The sequence below is a fragment of the Sinocyclocheilus anshuiensis genome, unplaced genomic scaffold, assembly GCF_001515605.1.
Source record: "Sinocyclocheilus anshuiensis isolate Anshui unplaced genomic scaffold, SAMN03320099.WGS_v1.1 scaffold702, whole genome shotgun sequence".
Lineage (NCBI taxonomy): Eukaryota > Metazoa > Chordata > Actinopteri > Cypriniformes > Cyprinidae > Sinocyclocheilus > Sinocyclocheilus anshuiensis.
The window spans coordinates 2,535,797-2,548,312 of NW_015548184.1; the positions used below are offsets into that span (position 1 = coordinate 2,535,797).

At 36.4% G+C, this 12,516-nt stretch overlaps 1 protein-coding gene across 3 annotated transcripts in view; it reads right to left on the reverse strand.

Annotated features, from left to right (window-relative positions):
• Positions 1–12,516, reverse strand: part of LOC107704966 (transcription factor HIVEP3-like) — a 79,330-nt gene that overhangs the window by 27,177 nt on the left and 39,637 nt on the right. Inside the window, exon 1 of one of the 3 annotated variants that reach the window (XM_016508061.1) lies at positions 2,892–3,054. The exons of the other annotated variants lie outside the window; for them this stretch is intronic. The gene's annotated coding sequence lies outside the window, so the exon portion shown is untranslated. Of the gene's footprint in view, positions 1–2,891; positions 3,055–12,516 lie in introns of those variants that run through there. 3 annotated transcript variants of the gene reach the window in all.

The following is a 12,516-nucleotide window of genomic DNA, read 5'->3' on the forward strand; positions in this document are numbered from 1 at the left end:
TAGACACAAACAAATCACACACACACACACACACACACACACACACACACACACACACACACACACACAAATCTTAAAGATTCCAAACTTTTGAATTTATAATAAAAATAAACACAATAAACAGGCCTTGTAAACTCGGGGCTACACTTAAAATGAGTCTAATATCACCATGCATCACAAGAAAGGCCCCACATGTAAAGCACCACACATGCTAAGTGACTGTATGAACTATTTGGTTTACCTCACAGACCTTCAGATGCTGGCAGACAGACTTGTTAACAGGGGAGTTCAAGAGGCTTTTTGTGTTTACTTTGATTAAGGAGCAACAAGGGCAAATCAGGTCAGCGGGTCTTCAGTTTCACCAGCCCAAGGTGCTTGTTTCTGAGCAGGTATGCATATCAGCAAAAAAGCACAAGCCACGCTGGATCATTTTATTTGTTCAGCCTCACCTTATTTAGAAAAGAAACGAATGGTTTTCAATTAATAGTTCACCAAAACTAAATAATTCTATGAATACTTCTTATATTTATAAAAAAATAAATAAATAAAAAAAACCTTCAAAAAGCACCATAAAAGTATCATGTGGTCTACGACTTGTGCACTAGCTATACTTTCCAGGTTTTCTGAAGTCATAGTTTTCTGTGTGGAACAGCCCAAAATTAATGTAGTTATTAAATAAAAGTCTTTGACATTCATCTTCAGAGATCCTGAGAGAAGTTTATTAAGATTTATGTTTATGTTTATTTAAGTTTATGTAGATGTTTATGAACAAATCATTCTTTCAAAACCAGTGCACTAAACCAGTTTGAATGACTCATTCACAAATCAGACTGATATAGTTCAGTGACTTAATAAGCAAGTCACAATTAATGTAAATTTATGAATTTCGGTCCGTTCCTCAAACAAAACCACCATTTAGCTTCAGAAGATTTGAAATACAGTATCGCTTTTATCATACCTTTATGGTGATTGTCATCTTTTTTAAAGTTAATTTTTCAAAATGTATCTTTTTTCATTGTACACAACTGTAATAAAGTCACACGATTTTGCAACAACTGTGTAAATAAAGGCAGTTTTCACTTTTAGATGAACTAAAAAGCTTTAGACTGGTTAGCTCATAAAAAAATACTTGGTGACACATGCCTACTTCAAGCGTACTGCTAAACACAGCCACTCAGGACTTCCATAGTAACCAGAGACAAAGAATGAGAAAGATGAGCTGTGCGAGTTTCATTCATTTACATTCACAGAGGAACAAGTGGACCGGTTCAGTCTTCCAAACCACCCACAACATCGTGCTCACGGGCCCGTCAATCACCTCACCCTTCGGCTTTCAGAGCACAGGGCTGATAGGAAAATTCCGCCCACATCAGGAAGTGAACCAAGCAATGCTTCTAACGGGGAGCGACGGTGAATCAGATGGCCCCCAGAACTCTAACAAGCGCACGGGCCGGCCCACACAGCCGCCGCTGAGCCCTCTGATATGATTAGTCATACTCCGGCAGCATTTCTGAGCTTTTTTTATTCCCTCGTTACCGCCACCTATCAGGTCTCTCCTGGCTTTAACCTTCCAAAAACAAAGCAGCGTTAATGAGGAAGCCTCTCAGGGCTTTTCAGAAGTGCACTTTACCTGATGGAGAGATTCTCTAACTAAGATATGGAAAATATGGGCCTCGGATACTGCAAAGAGTTCAAGCTCATCAGATTTGACACACTAGCACACCGAGTTAAGGAAACACGGTGTTTCGCCTAAAGAGCCTACAATCACACGGCCTCAGGCGGTTTCAACTCAACAGATTCTTAGAAAATGTTTAGTTAACAGGTTTTCTTGAAAACATGTAGAGCATGCAAGACAAACGAAGGAATGAGTCTGTGAGTCATTTATGACGAATTTCCCTGGATGCACAGAACATGTGAAAACACTGCAAAAAAATTATTTAATGTTCTTAGTCATTATTTTTAAGAAGAAAAAAAATGTTGTGGCCATGATTGTTCCCACAATCATGATTTGTTCTCATTGCAATTTGTTCCCACTATCTAGGTTTAGTTAAATCAGTGCCACAAGTTAAAATGAGGTAATGAATTAGTACAACATGGCCAAAATTTTTTAAAGTTGTGGGAACTAATTATTAATTTGTGGCCAAGATAGTAATTTTTTCTTCTTCATGTCATGAGTGGTGCACCATATATACACGTTTTTGCCGCATTGTGTCATATAATTTATTTTATTAAGTTGTAGTTTCATGAATTTATATACATACACACATACACACATATACATATACATACATATATATATATATATATATATACATACATACATACATACATATATATATATAATGTTACATAAAAATACATAGTTTATTTTTTGTTGGTTTGTTTTAAACATAAGTCACACTCATTTTTTATTTATACAAAACAAGAATAAAAAAACTGATCTGACATCTAATTTAAATGAATGAAATAAAATGACAATACACAAAAATTATTTTATTATTTACTTTAATGGCGTTTCAAACCTGTTTACATCTGTTTCTTGAATGAGAGATAGTAGAATCAAAGTAGAAGCACAAAAGAAGGTCAAAAGGGTTTGGAATAACATAAGCTTAAATTTATAATCACAGGATTTTCATTTTAGGGGAATTATGTCATTATTTCAAGGTACATAATTATGCCTTAAATTAACTTGAGAAGCAAAACTGCATAAGATGTTTAGATGTCTTTACTGAAAAAGAAGACCAAAAAAAATAAATTTAAGAAAATGTTTTTGCAGTGCGCACACACACACACATTCAGTCTTGTGTAATGTAACTCAGACACCACGCACTCAAAAAATGCAGTGACATTAAACTTAAACGCACCGTTAACAAAAACAGTGAAATACTCACTCTGAAAGCTGATCTCCTTATGTCTAGTAATTCCAGTTAGCGTTCATTTTCCAAACAGAACAGAGCGTACGGTCGGATAGATGGGAGGAAGTGCCGTCCATTACCTGAGGAGTTCTGCCACCTCACACTGCTAAAGCATGAATGAAAGCCACCAAACGACACAGCGGATATGAATGTTTGTGTATGAGTGGGTGTACTTCTGAAAGAGTGAGTGAGGGGGAGGAGGGTGAGGAGGGGAGAAAGACAGAGAGAGATGGGAGGGAGAGAGTAAGAGTGAGAAAGACAAGGAGTAAGAAAGCGAGTGGGTGTGAGAGAGATATGGAGACACATGGCGGGAATGAGGTGGCGGATAAGGGTGTGTGAATGAACACAGTTACAGTGATTGAATAACAGGCTTCTCCTCCATGCACAAGCACAACAAGGAGTGTTATTGCTGTGATGACCAACTGACTAAGCCAGAATGCAGAATTGGTTATGTAGCTTATTACAGGGCCATGATCATCATAGACATTTACACTTTGTCATGAATCAGATATCACTAGAATGTTAACATATAGCAATTCATTTTCTTTTCATTATTTTTCTAAATGATTAAAAAACAAAAGTAAAATGTATTTAAAAAATGGTTTTTCTAAATATCATAAGATATTTGGGGTTGGTAAGGTTTAAAAAAAAAAAAGTTTTTCAAAAGATGTCTCTTGCTCAACAAGACTGCATTTGTTTGATTAAAAATACAGATGCAAATGCAATATTGTGAAATATTATTACAATTCAAATTGTTTTCTATTTTAATATATTTGAAAATTAATTTGTAATTTATTCCTGTGATGGCAAAGCCGAATTTTAAGCAGTCATTACTCCAGTCTTCAGTGTCACATGATTCTTCAGAAATCTGACTAATATGCAGATTTGGTGCTTATGAAATATTTATTATGATCAATGTTGAAACTTTTTTGCTGCATGGAAAGTTCAAAAGAACAGTGCTGGTGACATTATAATGTCTTTGCTGTCACTTTTGACTGATTTAATGAAACATTAATGAACAGAAGATTCATTTATAAAAAAAATCTTATACTATTAGAAATGATTTTTTAAATAAAATACTTTAGATACATGATACGTTGTAAATTGTTTTGTCTCAGTACATATGAATCAGTGACTACTGAGAAATACAGATGAACATCATGAGGAGATCATATGATGTCATTACACAGATGGGAATTTGTAGGCTTATGGTTAGTGAATTACCGTCATGTCAACTCAGTTTGGCCTTCCTAACTTCCACTGTTCAGTTAAAAAGTGCAGCTCTATATTTGGATGATAACATCATGATGAGCTAGACCACTGGCTGGGTGGAGCTCTCTCAACTATGGAAGCATCAACTTCTAGTTGTCCACACACATATCCACATGTGCACATGCCCGGATTTATCACAACAGCTCCTGAGCGTGAAAACAGGTTACAGTTATAGGAAATTCCTCCAGGGCTGCGGCTGACAAATGTTCCTGCTGCACAAACAGAGAGCCGGTGTCCTAACATTTTATCCTACCCGTCATATTGTCCTACCATGGTTTACTGAGCATGCGCACATCAATATTGCATCCTTTTTCTCATGCTGAACAACAATATTTAATGTATCTACATTACTGTAAGGGTAGGTTTAGGGTTGGGGTAGGTGTAGACTTTAATAAAACACAATCTAATAGGTAGAAAAAAATTATTGTTGGTTTCCTGTAGCTCTATCCCTTCTAGCTACAACCGCTAATATAACACATAATTACTGTATTTGCATTACTGTAAGGGTAGGTTTAGGGTTGTGGTAGGTGTAGACGTTAATACACCCTATTTTACAGGTAGCATTTTTCGTTGTCGAATTGTACTACCCACTGTTTTAATGGGAGGTAGGAAAATCTGACAGGGTAGCACAAATCGACAGAACACTGTAATGGTGCATTGTGGGCCGATGAATCAACACACTCCAAATGGGGCTTTCCCAGTGAACGAATGACACGAGCACTAAGAATTCTGGGAGAATTGAACTGCCTACTCATGACACTGAAACACTTTATTAAGGTGTTTTTAATCAACAGGTCTTCCTGATTCTTGATTGCTAATTCATGCCACCAGCTTCTATTACAAATGACCAACTAAAACGAAAGTAACTTACAGAGGTGAAACGAAATCTAATAAGATTTCTATTGATATCACCCTTTGTTTACTAGAGAAAGTGACAAATTTCTGGATTAATAAACCAACTAAAAATAACAAAAATTGAATAGATATTTAAACGGAGTGTCTATTTACACTAAGTGCAAATAGCCCGCATTGTTGGCAGAGGCTATTTACACGAACTTTGCCCCCCAACGTGTGATTGGCCTAGTCAACACTACAAACGGCACTAGTTTAACAACAGATCCAGTTGCTTAGATGGCAAAGCGCATGGTGTTGTCTTTTTGCCGCAATCGACCCGGGTTCGAACCCGCCCTTTGCCAAACTTTTTTCCCCTCCCTTTTCAAATCTCATATCACATCAGAAAGGCATTTATTTTTTTAATAAAAGTGAAGGAAATAATCGAAAAGTTGAAAATAAAGTATCGGGTAGGGGTTAGGGTAGGTGCAGGGAGGGCTTATATTGTCCCAAAATGGTGGCATCCATTTAATATTTGAATTAAAATTATAATTTACACTCAGTACGTTACTATTGCATACTGTTTTATTATGTACCACAATACTGAGGTACAGATAATTGCCACTATTTGCAATAAGTAGAATAAATATTTAAAAATCCTCCAATTTTAAAAGTGTAAATAGCATCTATCACTATTTTCACGTAGAGTAAATAGCATCTATAGCTAAGAAAATATGCTATTTTTACTTGGTGTAAATAGCATCTAATTGCTATTTACACTTAGTGCAAATAGCCCCTGCCATATTTAAAATGCAGGGGCAACGTTTGTTGAATGTAAAATAAAATAAAATAAAAACACAATGTTAAATATTTCTTTCATGGAAATATTTGACATAAATACATTACATATTTGTGACCCTGGACCTCAAAACCAGTTATAAGGGTAAATTTTGTGAAACTGAGATTTATATATCATATGAAAGCTGAATAAATAAACTTTCCATTTATGTATGGTTTGTCAGAATAGGACAATATTTGGCTGAGATACAACTATTTAAATAGTTGTAAAAAAAAATCTAAATATTGAGAAAATCGCCTTTAAAGTTGTCCAAATGAAGTCCTTAGCAATGCATATTACTAATCAAAAATTAAGTTTTAATATATTTATGGTAGGAAATGTACAAAATATCTTCATGGAACATGATCTTTACTTAATATCCTAATGATTTTTGGCATAAAAGAAAAATCGCTAATTTCGACCCATACAATGTATTGTTGGCTATTGCTACAAATATACCTGTGCTACTTAGGTGGTCCAGGGTCACATTTACATAAAATGCTGCCATAAAAGGTCAAATTTGGCCCCTGGAATGAATTTTCAAGGAGACATAAATTTTGCTGTTAAAATAAAAGAAATTATAAAAAAGTAAAATAAAATCTAATTAAAAAAATAATATTTTATGGAAATTTCGTAGACATAAATCTATCATAATACAGTAATATGGACCCTGGAACTGGTTTTCAGGAACATTATTAGCCCTAAAGAAAAAAGAAAAAAAAAAAAAAAAAAAAAAAAAAAAAAAAAAAAAAAAAAATATATATACCACACGTTTTTACAGTTTGGTTTTTCTACCTAATTTCTTACAATTTTAGTCAACCTCCCCTCCCCCCATTTCTTTATTTCTTTCATTTTTTTCTTTCTCTCTTTCTCTTTGTCTGTTTTATCAATTATCCCAAATGATTGTGTGACCTTCAGCGTCATGTGGAGCAGGGCAGTGTGCCGGCCCTGGGGCCGTGCGTGTATTGTGTCTGTCTGAATGTGATCTTTGTGGCGATGGTCAGCCTATTTAAAGGAGGGGGGGTCTGTGGCCAGGCATTGCCCATACTGTAGCCCTCTGGGAGGGGAACTCACATTTCCGTCATCTCTTTGTCTTCTGTTTTTCCAAGAAGAGATGGGACAACAGAGGCTCTGTAAATCTGATCAACAAGGCAGAGTGCTGTACAACAATGGCATGACGGATTGTCTTGTTAGAGCGAGATCTCCGTTGCCACAGCATACGAAGAGAGCTGGGCCGTGTCCTTGGACCTTGTTAGAAAATACAAGATAGGATATGAAATAAAATAAACTGCATTGAATTAGAACATAATCCAGACTACCAATACCAGACCGAAACGAAAATAACTCTTGGAATACCTTGATATCATAAAAGCTACAGAGATTACATAATAAAAGTAGGTTTAGAGTCGGTGTTGTTTCTACAAACTTGAACATCTCCAGGAAACGGTTCCAGCCTGAGGCTCCTCACTGCTCAGGCATTTGTATAAGCATGACAGAGTGCGTAAGGACCACTACCTTACCAGGTGTTTACACCACCTTGTACGTCAAGAATTCAAGGGAGTGGCATTGTGACACAAAGATTCCACATAGAAGTTTCTACAAATTTCGTCCGCCCTCATGCCAGCCCTCTCTATGAAATTCTCATTCCCAGACTATTGTGGCACAAAGCTCAAGTTCAACTTTTCAGACTGGTCTCAGAGGAAGCACGTTTGGTCATTTTACACCTGGCCATCCTGCCCTTGCTTAACCCGAAGTATGAGCAATAGCAATTACTTAGCAAGCACTACTACTAAGAATGAGCTTTTTGTGGCTGTGGAAAGTAATGTATTGTATTTCCTCCAGGTGGAATGGCATGCATAAAGAGGCTTGCCATTAGTCTGTACCTCCAGGGTGACATCTCCACATGACTCCTGTTTGTTATTCTCATTTAGACTCTTATGCAACTAATGCGTCTTCTCCGGAAATTCAGCTGCAGGCGTTAAAGCAACAGTTTTAACAGGTGGGGTCCTGAAAATTTAAGGAAGTCATTTATAGAATGCGGACATCATTCTGTTTTAACTAAACTTAGGGCCCTAGGATTTCTGCGATGTGGAAAACGCGGACGGAATCGCAGGATCCAGTCATAAAAATTAAATGTACTGTATAGGCTAATGCGGAATGTCACGGAATTTGCCAAATTCCATGAATCACTGACAAACTACGCAATATCGCGTTCAAAGTCGCAGGCGATTCATTGCTGATTATGAACGCAATATTGCGTAGCTTGTCAGTGATCTACGGCTCTGTGTAGTAAATGCCACTCCATCTGAAAGCACGTGCTGGAGATTTACTACTAATCACAGAACCGGCTTTACTGACGAGATGCACATGAAAATCGCATTCGATTATTTGCACAGCCCTAGTTCAAGGCAACCCATCAAAATAAATGTTCGGTTTAAATTGAAGAAACCGTGAAAGAAACATTACTTAATGTAATGATAGTACTAGTACTGCTAATAAAATTATTAAAACATTATTTTTCCACAAATATTTACCAGAAAAATTATTTACCAGAATATATTTAGCAGAAAAAAAATGTAAATACACAACACAGTATTTCTGGATTTTTTTTTTTTTTTATAAAATCAATTAATTAGATATGCTTTTGATTATTAATATTTAATAAAGCAATTAAAATGGAATCCAGAAAATTAATTGAAGACAAAAATTGGTAAAAAAAAAAAAAAAATCAGAATTTGAGGGCCATAAAAATTTAATTTATAAATTGCTGTTTAATATTGTAAGTTTCATGATTTCAATTAATTAAACATGCTTTCTGATTAATATAATTTAATTTAACCATTAAAACAGAGTCTAGAGAAATAAGAAATAAAAAAACCTCTGAATCCAGAAAAACAAAAATGAAAAAAAAAAATAAATAAAATGAATTTGGAAAAAAATAAAACAGAATTTGGGAAAAAATAAAACATATTCCATAGGGCCCTATAAACTGTGCATGTACAGAAAATGTATTTAGCACTCTAAAACAGGACTGACAATCAAATTCTACTGCCAAGTGAACATGGTCAACGTGTCACCTATTCAAAAGCTGAAGTCGCTCTTTTAAAAGAATTGAATCCATCTTTTATCAATGTCATTAGAAGCACACCGATTTAGAGGGATTTAAAAAGGGATTCTTGGACTGAAAATGCTGGTACTATGGCAAACTTTCCCAGCCTCCTCAGCTAAACCCTCACTTCTATTAGTGTTCTCCTGCAGTGGGAGTGATGAGGGTTTGTTTTGAGCGAGAGCGGTATAGGAGGCCTTTGTCTCCTCAACTGTCACCACCCAGCTTCTCTCCAGAGGGGAGATGGTTAAAGGTGGGGGATTGAAAGTCAAAAATAGCCCGATCCCCAACGATATAACACCCACACATGAAAAAGTGAATAACTCACAGCCAATGACACTCCCTCACACCCCTGATGGCAAACAGAGATAGTAGTTTGGTTTGGAACAAGCATCCACAGTGCCCCTCGTTGTGGCCGTTATGTGGGTAATTCCACACTATTTTCTCTCATAACCTCTCAGGCTTATCTGTTATTAAGGTTGCATGGGTAATCTTGTAACTTCGACATAAGTTATACTTGCTAGACGGGCGATGTGATGCAACGTGTACCTATCAAGCTTTACAAGAGACATTTATGTCATTTTGGCCCAATCCTGGACTGTAATTTAAATCAAATTAGTGGTCTTGGATTTGCAGACAGATGAAATGTATTTTTGCACCGCCTCCCACAAAATGAGGACCTATAAAAAGGGAAAGGTAAAAATGGATCTGCTTGTGAAAATATTTGCACAGAGATTTCAAATGTCAGACTAAATAGACAAAAGGTTTTTGGGGTTCAAGGAAAGAACAAATCAACAAACCAGCAATTCCTCAATTTATTGGGGGTTATAGACACTTGGTAAATGCTTTTTATCTGCAATGATGGTGGGGCAAGACTCGGATTTCTTGAAGTCCAGGTCTTCAATTACCCCTACCTAGAACTGAGCTTGCAACTGTAGTAGCTCTACTATAGTAGCTGCTTTTGTAGCTCAACTGGCTAGAACTAGAAAATCATTTCCCATGAACATTTGGATGTGTCACTTTGGATTAAAGCATCCGCCAAATGCATTCATGCAAACAGACACAAAATGTACAGAATGTGTATAGCTGTAAATAAGTGGATAAATAATTTATGATTTATTTGATAAAAAAAAAACAGAACATTTAACAAATTATTTGTATATTTGAATAAATTTTAAAATGTAATTTACAGTATATCTATGATGGCAAAGCTGAATTTTCAGCAGTCATTTCTTCAGTCTTCAGTGTCACATGATCCTTCAGAAATCATTCTATATGCTGATTTGGTGCTCAAGATGCATTTCTAATTATTATCAATGTTGAAAACATTCATATTTTTTGCAGAGACTGTGATGCATGTTCAGGGGTAGGTATGATTGAAAAAAAAGGTTACAAAAAATAAGTTTTATTAAATGCAGATAAATGCTGTTCATTGAACAACCAAAGTTTCTACAATGAAATTATGCCGCAGTAACTAATAGAACCATTATTAACCATTATTAATAATTAATCACCAATAATAAGTGATAATAACTGAGCAACAATTGAGCATATCTGAATGATTTCTGAAAAATCATGTGACACTGAAGACTGGAGTATAATGACGGCGGAAAATTCAGCTTTGCATCACAGGAATAAATTACATTTTAAATGATATTAAAATATTAAAGAGTTATTTTAAATTGTAAATATATTTCACAACATTCATGTTCTTATTATATTTAAAAAAAAAATAAACAGCACTTGTGAGACTTTTTCTTTCAAAAACATAAACAAACCTTAATTATTCCAAACATCTGGTCTACACACACAAACACATATGTACATATAAGTCAAGCACACAGACAGGGATGCAACATGGACATCCTCCCACCCTATTGGCCTAATGTGAATGAGATCCTGATGGACTGCTGCATGCAAGTCCTTTTTGTTTTATGATCGATCAATAAGGCTGCTCTTTGGCTTGGATATGTGATCTGATTATGTCTGAACATAGTAATCCGGATTCTGTGTATAGTCCGCATCGCACTAGAGCACCAATATCCCTCACAATTCTCTTCACTGAGCCACAGTATACAGAAAAGCAGCCAAAATTCCCCCAAAGTCATGGGCTCGATGCCAAATTCAAAATGCACATAAATCTAGACTGTTCAAACTCAGGTGGCACAGCGCAATACTGCAGCTTGAAGCTTTCAGCAAAAGCATGAGTAGGAGTGAAGCTCTCCGGTGTTACGTGTTGTGTAATACAGCACTTGTGCATCCTCCCCTATCATTTACATTACACTTATGCCTTTGGCAGACACTTCAGTGCATTCAAGATACATTTTATCGGTATGTGTGTCCCCTGGGAATTGGACACATGACCCCGGTGTTACTAGCACTACGCTCTACCAGTTCAGCTACAGGAACTACTGTCGGCATCTGTGGGTTACGTTATAGAGGTTTCGCTTGTATTGCCATTATGTGGGACAAGAAAAAGCTCTCTCTGTGAAAAACACAAAAAAATACTGGAGAGGATGGGAGAAAACAATGTTCAGAAAACAACCATTAAAAAAAAAAAGAACTGGGACATCTGTGAAAGTAGAGGGGAAAAATGAGACATTCTGACAGAAACTTCCAGCTGTCATGGCAACAATCAGAATCTCAAGTTACTTAGCGGAAGAAAAATTAAAGTGAGCAACAAAGGCGAGAGAGAGAAATAAGCATGACATGTCATGGGAAGAAAAAACAAGCGATAAAAATAGAAGGAGGAAGTCACACTTTTAGAAGCCGCCTACTCATTTCAAAGCCAACAAGTTTCACTTGTCACTGCGTGGGTGACAAGACTCAAAGCACAGGGAAACCACAACACACACTCTTCTATACACTCCCCAGCAACAACTTGAACTTGCTGAGACATGACCGACAAGACCAGGAAGTGGTCACTGAGGCAGGAAGTGACACTGATGAAAGAGAGGGCATGAAGTCAGAAAGAACAAAACTGGTTTCACTTGCACTACAGTAGGTTAAAAATGAGGGCAACTGAAGTGGCCCGCATCAACCAGCAACTGATTTTTTAATTCTGTACTTTACCAGTCATTATTTTAGACATTAGCTCCTTTCAAATGTTTCAGAAAATCAGCTCTTTTTCAAAGACATCAACCTGACCATGATCCAAGAGGGAATTCGTCAGTGTAAAAACAACGGAAGCATCATAAAATAAGCAAGTCTGACTTCTAACTTGGCACAAGAACAGAGCTTCTCCAACCATGTGTGAAGAAAAAACTAACACAGCCAAGGTCACAAGAGATGAACTCATTTTTTTTGACAGCAACAAACACATTCGTGACAACAAACATATTAAAACTCCATCATTTGCATGCATTGGCTCCGATGTATCAAGTGCACCAGACTGAGTCCAGCATTATGTGTGAGTACATCACACAAACAAAACACAAACAATCAAAATGGGTCAAAGAAACGCTGAACGTGACTGATCTAAACCCATAGCTGGAACAGTATCCTTCTTGGTCCTTAAAGTAATTACACCTCTGTACCTTATCTACCCCTATTTG